Source organism: Nymphalis io, chromosome Z, assembly GCF_905147045.1.
Source record: "Nymphalis io chromosome Z, ilAglIoxx1.1, whole genome shotgun sequence".
Classification (NCBI taxonomy): Eukaryota; Metazoa; Arthropoda; class Insecta; order Lepidoptera; family Nymphalidae; genus Nymphalis; species Nymphalis io.
Window position 1 is genome coordinate 1,370,126 of NC_065918.1, and position 12,815 is coordinate 1,382,940.

A 12,815-nucleotide genomic window follows, 5' to 3' on the forward strand; every position below is an offset into this window, starting at 1 on the left:
AGCACTAAGGAAGTATTTTTGAAAATCAAACCCCTGAGGCAGTGATAAAGGAGATGACAGTTTGTATTAGAAAACTTAATTTTTGAAGAAAAAGCTATGGAAATTTAATTTAGCAATTTTGGAATATGAAGCGAAGCCGCGGGCCAAGGGTTAGTTTATATCTAAATACGTGTAAATCGATAATAAAACTTTCCAAAGTACTTTATGTAATAGGATAGTGAGAAACCTTTATCACTCTATCGGTGCCAAGGTGGTGTACAAAAGCAATGCTCGATTTTTGTCTCTACTTTATATTGATGGGAAATTTCGACCACACCTGGTGATAGCTATCATTATCCGACAGTTTCTTGCATGATGTATCAAGATTATTAAAATATATATATATAACCTAGATCCATATAGAACCGTGTCTCTGAACAGGTTTCATACAAACTCATCGAATGCTGCCTAGAGGGTTGCAAGTACCATTAAAGCTGTCAGACAGTCCTTACATTGATAACAAAAAAATATTTATCATGTCGAAACACGGCACCGTTGCAGTTTTATAAACAAATGAAATAAATAATAGCTTTATAAAAATCACGAATAGATTATGAAAACGTATAATTTGATAAACGCGATTGCGAAGCGAACGGTTGCAAATCAAGCGTATAACGTCATTATACATCCTGCATGTAGCATCCTATATGTGACCACTAATGACCTTTACTTTTATCGAAATACGATGTTATACCAGTAGTTTGTGTGTAAAGATGTCGTGTACATTATAAGGTCCTTATATATTCTATATATATATATATATATATATATATATATATATATATATATATATGTATATATATATATATATAATATGTGTATACCTATACAGTGAATATCTGAGAATATTTGCCTACAATATGGGAAACAGACAGACGAAATGAATTCGAAACTGAGTCGTTTCGATGAATTTACAATATATGTTTTGGTTTTATCTAAGATCCCTGTTTAATTTTTATATATAAATATAATCCTATAACATTTACATTGCGGGCGTATGCGACAAGCAAGAAACGTGAACAGCATGCGGGCGTCGTACGTTGTAAAGTCGGTACAAATATAAGGTAGCGAAAAATTACGAAAAGCACCTTTGACATTCAACGTCATTGCAACGCTCATAGAATGTCTTGTCATTTCGCACTTTACAACGTATATTCAACGTCTATCCTTTGTATGAGTAAACCATTTCCTGTGCATTTAAAAGAAAGCATGATAAGTAATATTATCGTCTTATAATAAACATTGAATAAAGTATTTAAAAATAATTCATGATTTGTCTATACCTCGTTTCATAAATTCACGTGTGCTAGAAAGCGAGGCAAATCGTGGTAAAGCTTTGCATTTGTTGCAACGTTTATATTAAAAGTGCAGTTGATGTTTGCCTTAAGCGAGCAGCGTTAGTTTGTGGGCTGATCGATGGATGTCACTACATATACTGTATACTAGGTTGCTTTTATTTGTTCCCGCTGCTTAATATGTCTTTGGTAAATATCCTCTGGGAGTGTGTTCTCCGTGTATACATATGTGCGCACTATACGTTTACTTTGCTCTTGCAGATTTATTTTAAACCATCATTGTTCAAATTTTTATAATGTTCTATTTAAAATTATGAACTATGATGTAATTTATTTACCAGTGATTGTTTAATTCTATATTTAGGTTTTATCGATAACTTATATATGTGGACCTTGCATACCTTTTATAAAACAATTTTATTAATAAATAAAAAAAAAATTGTCAGTGATTTTATTTCAAACGAACAATCCTAAACGAAATTACGGCTCTAAAATAGTAATAACACAATTTATAAACTTTGTACATAAAACAGGTGTTTTAGTAATGATGTAATAGTAATGATGTAGCATTCAACTCGATTATCTGATTAATAAAAGATCTTAAATCACAACAAATAAGTAAAGAATGAAACGAATACACTTTATCCTTTCGTGTATTCATTAATTAAATTGCTCACGGCCGTACCGATATCCGCTTTGTATCGGCTCGTAATACATATTACAATAACTGAAGAGTCTTTTTTAACGTAAGTATACAAAAATTGTCGAAACATATATGATATCTGTCTGTATGAAGTCGTAATCATTTATTTTAGATTTTAATAAATATATTTAAAATATGCTATGTAAATTTACATTGTACATTAGTTCTTATTTACTTAACTATATACTCATAATTATTGATTTAATATATATGAAGACTACATAACATTTTAGTCGAATTGCCGATTTATAAGCTTAAAAAAATTATAAACTTAACAGCCTGTTAATATCCCACTTCTGGGCTAAGGCCTCCTCTCCCTTTTGAGGAGAAGGTTTGGAACTTATTCCACCACGCTACTCCAATGCGGGTCGGTGGAATACACATGTGGCATAATTCTATAATGAAATTAGACACATTTCCTCACGATGTTTTTCTTCGCCGTTAAGCACGAGATTAATTATAAACACAAATTAAGCACATGAAAATTGCCCGGGTTTTAACCCACGATCATCGGTTAAGATTCACGCGTTTTAACCACTAGGCCATCTCGGCTTTTTTTGCGACTAATAATCATTTAATATAATAATAATTTATCATAGTTTCTACTTTGACTTTTACGAAGATGATGTCCTAAAAATAGTTATAAGAATATCGTATTATATATAATATTCCTAATATAAAATGACAACAATAAACTCTATAAAATAAATTGGCATTTGTTTGTGTATTATGTAACTCAATTAATGTTTCGTTTGCATTCAGTCTGCAGATGATATTGCCGTAATAGCCGACACTTAATATGCATGTTACATATTCAGTTATTTTAGGAATGTTTATTTATCGCCTTTCAATCAAATAATTAATCATTTAATTTGAAATATGTCTGAAACAAACATTGACGTGCAATAGGTTAATTTATTTTACATTCTAATGGGAAATATTTTTACATATAAATAATAAATTGCTCATATTTACGTAAAAGTAGATAAATTGAAATAAAAATAAAAACAAAGTATAATAGATATGACAAAGCTTCGTATTTTATAATTTTGAACAAATGTTTCGACTTTGATCAATTTATCTTTGGCTATGTAGACTATGACTGAGTTGGACAGTCCAAAAAAACAAAAAATAATTTAAAAAAAATGTACAAGTTACAGTTCGCCAGACCATTGTTTAATTATTTATATATTATGCAAAAGGTAATAGAGTAAATTTTTGTACTTATATTGGATGACCACTCTTTTACGCGGTCGCCGCTTAGACTATAAGATACAAAAATCTTTATCATAACCATAAGAAATCTAAGCACAAATTTCAACTTTCGTAGCGTTTCGCTACGCGTAGCCGCTAGGTTACGAGTTATCGCTTCAAGTAGTAGCAGGTTACGGATATTTATATAATAATTGGAAGTTTATCAGCTCGTTCTTAACACTTGTATTTAAAACTAAGGTTTACCTTTTAATTAAATATTTTCTACTTCGTCATTAACCTTTTTTCCAGAAGCTATTATTAATTTTTGGAAACATTTTTAAAACATTCGCTTATTCACAACACAATTCGAAATGAAAATTTAATGCAAATATCCTACGCCATTAATTTGGCTTTTGTGTCTTTTTGTGAACAAAGCATATTTTTTTTTAATAATACTTTAATTATTATTACAAAGCTCACTACCATTAGTAACGGACACGACCTTATGATTGAAGCTTGATATAAAAATAATTGTATTTAAAAATAAATAATATTAACTGAGTAGTTGATGTAGGGTTGATCTAAATCCTCCGTGAAGAATACCTTTGGGCATTGAAAAAGGGGGAATTCACTGCCTGAAAAGTATAGCCCTTAGGATGAAAGCATGCCAATCCCAACAAGCATGTAGTAAAATAGGAGTTTTCGACAATGAAGGGTTCTTCAATTGAACAACCGCTGGCGGAGTCGCGGAAGAATACGCAAGTGTGTCCGTAACTTCGCCTCCTGCGGAGCGAAAACTAACCGTGGTGGTTTTAGTCGGTAAGAGTCCGACATAACCCTCTATCATCATTCTGTGGTAGAAGGTATCCATGAGGATATCCCCACGTATAAAAAAAAGGTTGATCTAAATAAAAATAAAAAAAATTACATTACAGTACATACTTTATTTCTACAAATCAGCTATACGATTATACATTTTGAGAAGTTTAGAATATAATTACATGATTATACGATTACATTTTGATTATAAACAACATATATTAATCATCTTAGTCTAAAAGTCTTAACGTCAACTATTGTGTAAAGCGCACTGGATTATCTCTGTCTGATGACGAATTATAAAATTAAATAAAAATGCCAATTAGCTATAAAATTTCATATTTTAGTTTGTCACGTTTGACCAATATGTATCTAATATGCGTGAACTAAGTTGGCCGATCAGCTTATAATCTCGTGTGGCGACGGTGAATGTGAAAGGTGAATTAAGTTTAACATTCGAATACCTTTATTGCCCGGTTACAATTGTATAAACAGGAAATTACAATTTTTATTCAACGTTTTATATGATCGAGTTCATCGGTGAGCGCGAATGCAGGCCGGTCAACATCATGATAGCACGACTTTGACATAACTACAACATTTATAAATGTGATTCTCAGTCACATATATGTCTTAGAATTATGAATATACATTACTATAATCTAAATAAACAAAAATACATAATTGGGTATAGGTATAACTTTATAAATATTACAATTTTGGTTCCACATCGGATCCATAGAGACAAATAACAACAACAAATGTCAATTGATTTATTGTCTATTTTTTTTAGAAGTAGGTCTATATTAGGCAAATTTATTATACAGTTTGGTTCGAATTTTTTTTTTTTTTATAGAATAGGACGGCGGACGAGCATATGGGCCACCTGATGGTAAGTGGTCACCAACGCTCTTAGACATTGGCATTGTAAGAAATGTCAACCATCGCTTACATATCCAATGCGCCACCAACCTTGGGAACTAAGATTTTATGTCCCTTGTGCCTGTAATTACACTGGCTCACTCACCCTTCAAACCGGAACACAACAATATCAAGTATTGCTGTTTTGCGGTAGAATATCTGATGAGTGGGTGGTACCTACCCAGACGAGCTTGCACAAAGCTCTACCACCAGTAATATAGACCAATAATACATATAAACATTGAGACCTGATCGAAACTAGTGCTCTATATAAGTTTATTGTTGTTTTAGTACTAAGAAACAGTTTCTTATTTTAAAAGAAAGGATTCCAAATAGTTTAAAAATATTTTTTAACACAAAATTACGAATACCTTAGGTTATAAATATAAAATAAAAATTTGTAAAGGATCAGAACTCTAATTATCTTATTATTTTATACAAAGAGGTCCGTTCATAAATTTTCTTCAATTATATCTTATTTATGTTACAAAACACGATATTTAACATAACCTGCGTGCTAAAATTGATGCGTTTTATATAAATATGACAAATTGTATATTATATAAAATATCTATATTCGTATGCGTTTAGACTGAGTAATCAAGATTGAATTATATTTAAAAACACATAAAGATAAGTGCAAAAATATAAATTACAATTATGTTTTTTTCGATGTCTGAAACCACTGTTTGGCTATTGGTACAAATTAACCTAAAATGTTATTTAATGTTTAGATACTTAAATGTACTATACAATATATATTATTATTTAAATTTCTAGTGTTTTGGTTGCAGTAAAATAAAATTATTAATAGTTATGTTGCTGGTATCAATTTTGTGTAGACAAATTACTCACTTATTATATCTTATACATATATAGTCGAATACTATACTTATACGACATTTTGCCTCTCACGCCCAATATACTAGCTTAAATATTACTAATTTATGTATAGAAAAGTATGTCTATAATTAAAAAAGCTACATTAAGCCTACACACCAAACCCTCCGGCCCGACGGCTTTACCCCGCGGGTTTATGTCGCCGGGTTAGCTGGCAATTACAATTATAACAAACCAGCCCGGCGGCCTAGCCCGCCGGGTATAGCCGGTTACTTTGGTGTGTAGAGCGATTTCTTCGAATTTTTCGAAATGCTACTCGATTCATGACTATAAAACACTCATCCTAAATGTAGTATAAATAAAATATTACTACGTCTAATAGTTGTGACTTGGAGAAAGGCTTTAATAAAATGATAAGGTTTTATGAAACATCATTTGGTTGTGTATGGTGTTAAAATGTAAAACTGATCTTAAAACCAGTTCCATTCCATTTATTGAATTGAAATTTTGCACACGATCTATCTAGTTTACGAAATTTTAATCGTTAATAAATGCAGGAAATAAAGCGTGTTTTAAAAAGGTTTGGTTTAATTAAATTGCTTAACCAAATATTTCACGGTCAAACTTCGAAATGTTATAATTATAAAAATAATTCTGAAGCAAAGTAGTGATATGGACAAATCGATAGTTTTAGTTAAAAGCAGACAGAACCGATTTATTCTAAATAACTATTCAAATGGGTAATTACGTTCGACTCGCAGTGAGGCATTGCCAAACTGATCACGACCGTCGTCGCGATGCTTTAAAATGTAGAATGCATGAGTAGCATTATCTGTTTATAAGTAATTTCGATTCCCCCACTCCTCCAGTTAAGCGTAAAATTTAACCTTAGGAGCGGGGACGACAATAGCCTCAGCGATTTAGGATCTTCCAAGGCGTCGAGCTATTGATGCTTCGAATTAACCAAAAAATAAAACCTCACGACATCGTATTTCATGTTCAACGAACGACAGCATGATAAGGTTTCCCTAACATAAAGATTTTTCCGTGAAATTAAATTTTTTGAGCCAAATTATTTGTGATATATTTCCTAGTACGAATAACAAATTTGAATGTAGTATATGCGTTTCATAGTACAATCATTATATTATTAATTTTGAATGATGATATGCATCACTGAGTACATTGATTTCCGATATGCTTGGTAAATGCATTTTTGCTAGATTTGAAATTTGTATACATGTGTGATTTTAACAAGTAATATTAAATTAATCTATAGATTTTTTGAAATCACTTTTTTTTGAAATCTTTAGATATTTTCATATGTAAATCTTTTATGTTGTAATTCATATATTAACATGTAAATATATTCATTTAACTTTTTAATGAACTTGTTGATGTAAAAATGTGAATTAGAAAATATTAACGATCTAACAGAAACGATAAAGTAAGTTTATAAATAATATTTTTCTATAAAAAAAATGGAAATACGCACACGATCTAAGTTGACCGGACAGTATTTAGTCACGAGTGGCTTTAGTTAGTATAGTTTTTATAAACAAAATCAAGAAGTTCGAATTCGAAAAAATTGCGCGAACACACTTTCACACTTTCAATCATGCAAATAGCCGTCTTTTTAATTTACTTCATATAGACATACTGGCGAATGGGTAACTAACATCGTTGATGCGTTACCAATCTTGGGTACCGAGATGTTATGTCCCTTGTTACCCTTCAAATCTGAACACAACAATACTAACTATTGCTGCTTGGCGGTAAAATAAAACCCTGATCACGGGTTTTTTCAACAAGGAAGAACATTACGGAAAATCTAATTTCAGGCCGTTCAACTTAGATAGTGCGTATCTTAGAAAAGATGAACTATTCCTAAATAACTAAAAATATTTTTTTACAAACGAGATCATTGGTCTGATTTAACGAAAAATACTTCCTATAAATAAAACATTTTTTTTTCTGCGTTTCACGGGGCATTAGTTTAAATTAATTAATCGAGGAACCCTTTAGTTGGGAACTCTTGACTAAGGTTTTTCGTAATCATTAATTATCTTGAGTATTTAACTAATTCCATCCGTTACAAACAGCAGCTAATATCTATAGTAAATAATATTATTAATATATCGATTAGCTACAAAAAATACAATTTATTAACTCAATGTGTTCTTATTACTAAAAGACCTAAAGTAATAATAATTTTACAATTGATTAATCCGGATCCAGTGACATCATTTATTTAGGATTACTATAGCCTATTCCAATCACAAGAGGAGTAAACCCAAATAAACAACTTTGACACCGATACCATTGGTCACTGATACCATTGGTCACCGATATCATTGGTCGAGATCTTGAATAATCTATGATATTCACTATGGATTCGCGAGAAAATGTCGTTTTCAATGTCCGCGAAGTTCTAATCGGAACTTCGAAAGTTAAATAATTGTGGTTATAACAAGTTAAGCGGAAGTGTTGTATTATAAATAAATGTAAATTAATCAAGAACTGTTTATAGCGCTAAATACAGCAGAACAATTAGAAAATCGCATGCAATTTGTAAAACTGTGGTTTGTTTACCGTTACTCGTACTCCGATAGGAATAGGGTGTAAACGTGTTTTGGTACGATTCCTAACCTATATATAACCTACGAGTATATATATAACCTACGAGTTGCTATTGCAAAAATAAACTTTTCTATTTCATACTGTGTCTAATTAAATGATATTTAAAGTTTTAAGATCAATAATTCCGTGTGTTTTATATATAATTATGATAATGACAGAGCGAGTATAGAACTAGACAAATCTAGTTAAGTCATTTACATACTATGGAAACGGGAACAAAGTCTCTCCCATGGCTTATACATAATAATTTATCAAATGATAGGAATTTATATAAGTAAACAATTTTTAGAATCTCTATCTCGTAAAAGACTCGTTTTGCAAATTTAAACGCTACCTTATAAATATAACGTATATTTCTTGGATACAAGCGTAGCGAGCGTTGAAAATTATAATGCTATTGTAAATGTACAAGCTATTGCTGAAATGATCGAAAAACTACTTATTTGACTAACTATTTACAGTTTTTATATTTGTATGAATTTTAACCGTTAAGTAAATACTTCTTGTATTTAACGTGCGTTTTTATAAAAAAAAAATCTAAACTGATGCGAAAGATCATTTGATAAATTCAAGTTTAATTTTATTCATTTGCTTATTTGTAAAACTTTCATTTGAACAACATTTTTAATAAATATCATTTTTTAAAATCTTATTTTAACAAAAATATATCAAATCTGTAAAACGAATTGTTAAAATTTCGTTTTAATTCTTGACTCTAATAGTTTTAAAGAGATACACTACTTTTTAAATAAGAACCAACTTACTATGACATCTATTTGTATTGTAACCGTCAATCACGGGATCTAAAATGTTGCGTCCCTTGTGATGCGATGAATTTAAATCGGAATACACTAATGCATAAATATTACTGTTGGGTCGTATCCACCAAGCCATACCACCAGTTAACACAGGTGATTATTTTATTTGGTTGGTGTGAGATAATCAGTATAAAACAGTATAAATTTAGTTTGTTAGCCAACATAAGATCTTCCGAAAAGACTGTGATTGTTTTCAAGCAATAATAATGCTATTTACATTGTTGCCATGCTATTTAATCTACATAAGCGTATAAAAAATCCGACGAAGCGTAAACGATACATAAAAAGCTTTGCCGTTGGGTCAGGGATCTACTGTTTGGAAGCCCTATCGATTTTGTTTTATGTCTGTTGACATGTTTTTTATATTTATTTTTACAACTAGATATAAATTATATTGATTACATGAGAGACACTGATTATATATTACCTATTTCTATGTTTCTCTATTAATCTTACTAATAGATAGAAATAGGGCGTGAGAGACAATTACAATATAATAAAACACATCTCAGAATTAATCAACGATTAAGATAAATTGATAAATCATATAAACAGGTTTACGCAATTTTATATGCGTAAATGAGGAGTGCAAAAATAGATATCTAAGATTGAACTCTTTTGAACAATTGTAAATCAATCGTTAGAGTTTTACATTCTAAATATAAATAAATATATAATATTAATTGATATTTTAATAAGTAATTATTTCAATTTATTTTCGCTTTAATCAGTAGTATTTTTAATAGATTGGTCCAAAACAGTGCAAAAATAATTTGAATTCTTCAAACTTTACGGCCGGCCGCCTGCCTGACGCCTACCCCCTCATTGGGATTTCCTTTGCTGGTGAATTTATTTCCCCCACCGTATGGCTTGTTGAGACGCTAACTACTAACGGTATTGTATTGACGGATGCGCTCAACAGCAAAATTCCCTTAGTCGCCTTCTACGACACCCGCGGGTTGTGATGGGTTGGCCCTATTCTACTCTGCCGGAAACCAAACGGCTACAGGTGAATTATGAGATTAAATTACTTTCGAATATTTATGACAGTGAGTATCGTAATGAAAAATGAAACATAAAAATTGCCACCACATGTAAAATCACCACCGCCCATTACCATAGACATTGGCAATGTAAGAAACATTAACTACTACTGACATCGCCAATGTCCCACCAACCTTGGGTACGAAGATGTTATGTCCGTTGTTCCTGTTGTTACACAATACACAGTGATAAATAAGTATTGCTGTTTAACGGTAGAATATCTGATGAGTGGGTGGTACCCACCCACGCGCTTTCGCAAAGCTCCACCACCTAGTAAAAAGTGTTTAAAGTATATAAGTAAGAGCGAATAGATATTCCGTGCCAGCGGAGGATTGGTATATGTGACGTTTGTACAAGTAGTCAAGACGACCTCTCAAAATGCGCTCATGAGCCGGCCGAACGACATCGAAAAATACCTGTACGGAATGTGTTAGTTAAAATAAAAAAAAAAATAACCTCTTTTAGACTTTTCATATATGTTTTAAGCATTTTTTCTGCATTCAGTTTTATATGGAATAAATATAATCTTGATTAATACGGATCGTCCGATATTATATCACAATATTAAGATGTTAATCATGTAACCTCTCCGTAACACGTTGTCATATGGAGGATTGTGAAAGGTCGGAGCGCAGTTTATCACTGAAGTGATATTGGAGCGACGACTCTATATAAGACAGACGTACAATTATTTACATTGCATTTCTATATCATCATGTCATTACTGCTTAAACTTTTATTACTATACTAATACTTAAAAGTTTCTTATAATAATCATATGCGTGACGCGGCTCTTAAATAAATTATACATATTCACAACTATATAACTATCGCCTATAAATATTTCTTGTTTCTAAAAACATCTAATATGTTCATATAATATGTGTATATTTATATATATATAACTAATTATATACAATTTTATATAATCACTTTGCCTAATAATAGCGCTATACGCCATCTTTATTTCTATATATAACAATTAAAGTAAAATATATTTTTTTAATATTAATATAGTCACAGAATGGTCTCAGTTTTTATCCAAAATATCTAATTTGTACACGATTTAGCGAATATTACTGAAGTCGGATTGTCAAAGACTATTTTCACATAGATAAACGTCTCGAAGGTTTTTGAAAACTTTCGTCACAAAACAAATCCAGGCACAATTATCTTTAATAATTATATTAAATACTTAGTATTTAACATTTCCGTGTCGTTTACTTTTTACTCTATTTCGCTGAGAACAACAGGCACACGTTAAGCTTAACCGCTATGATCGCCTTAGTGGCTTCGTACTGCCCAGACACTTGAAAAATAAATAAATTTTTTATGTTTAACGATTAGAACTATTCATATTGTATTTATCGTTCATATTTAATGTGAGAATAAAAAGAAATACTGATCAAGTTCTATTTGATAGGAACACACACATGTATAACCATTTGTGTTTTTGTTAAATTTGATATATCGTAACGATAACGCTCGAAGGTAAGACTGCGGACTTGAAGGTAAGAATGCCGTGACAGCGAACGTCTTGACGTTCTCTTATGCCATGAAGGCGCGCATTCCATTATTTTGTTACTGTATAATAATAATAATAAATACATTTATTTTGTTACCGAAATCAATGTGTTAATTTATTTTATTCTATATTATTTTTTGTATTAATGTTAGTTATCCTAAACTTTTATATATGTATATGTATATTAAATTTATAACATAAAGAAGTAGTATTAATTGATAACTATGAAATAGAATACAAATGTTGCCAACCATTCAATTAAATAGTCTCATCGTAGCTGATTTAGTTAATATACATGAATGATTGCTTTCACATATACGTCTTATATGACTTTCGGATATTCTCAAGATAAATGAAAAATATATATTTCTCACGTTTAAGCTTATGTCCCTAAGTATACTATATATTTCAAACGTGCAGAGCTTTAACTTCTTAGGTTCTTTACACGACTTATAAAATGTTCATTGAAACGAAGTGCCAAGTGATTCTTGAACGTTTATACGAACAGTTTTCGTTATGTAGTCCGTATCGACATGAAAAAAACCGCTACAACAATAATTAAATAAGGTTTTTTTAATTATTATTCCTTACGTAACATTATTCCGTTTCAATTCAATCAATAAAACTCATTAATCGTGAAAAATATTTTCCACTGCATACATTTTTCTACTCAGGCTTCAATCAAATTAGTTGATTGATTTTGCGAAAGAATAATCCCGCACAGCGGCCCTCGTGGGAACACGCCTCGTTTCTATCGAAGAGTAGTCTCCAAGCAGCAACACAACGTCAGTTTATTCAACTGTTTTCTTCGTTTATCTTAAATTATTTAAAGTGTTTGCATTTGTTTGGCTTTACATTTCTCATTGAGGCAATCAACATGACTGTTTGAGTTTCGACACACTGCAATCTTGATTTGAATATCTTGCGGGAAGACAAAATCCTCAATGTCAAAGTAATGTTTTTGGCCGAAGAAAAAT

At 30.9% G+C, this 12,815-nt stretch overlaps 2 protein-coding genes across 8 annotated transcripts in view; one reads left to right on the forward strand and one right to left on the reverse strand.

Annotated features, from left to right (window-relative positions):
- The window catches only part of LOC126780356 (uncharacterized), a 200,185-nt gene that overhangs the window by 59,457 nt on the left and 127,913 nt on the right, over positions 1 to 12,815 (reverse strand). The window lies entirely within an intron of this gene.
- LOC126780349 (protein furry) overlaps positions 1 to 12,815 on the forward strand; it is a 132,041-nt gene that overhangs the window by 32,135 nt on the left and 87,091 nt on the right. The window lies entirely within an intron of this gene.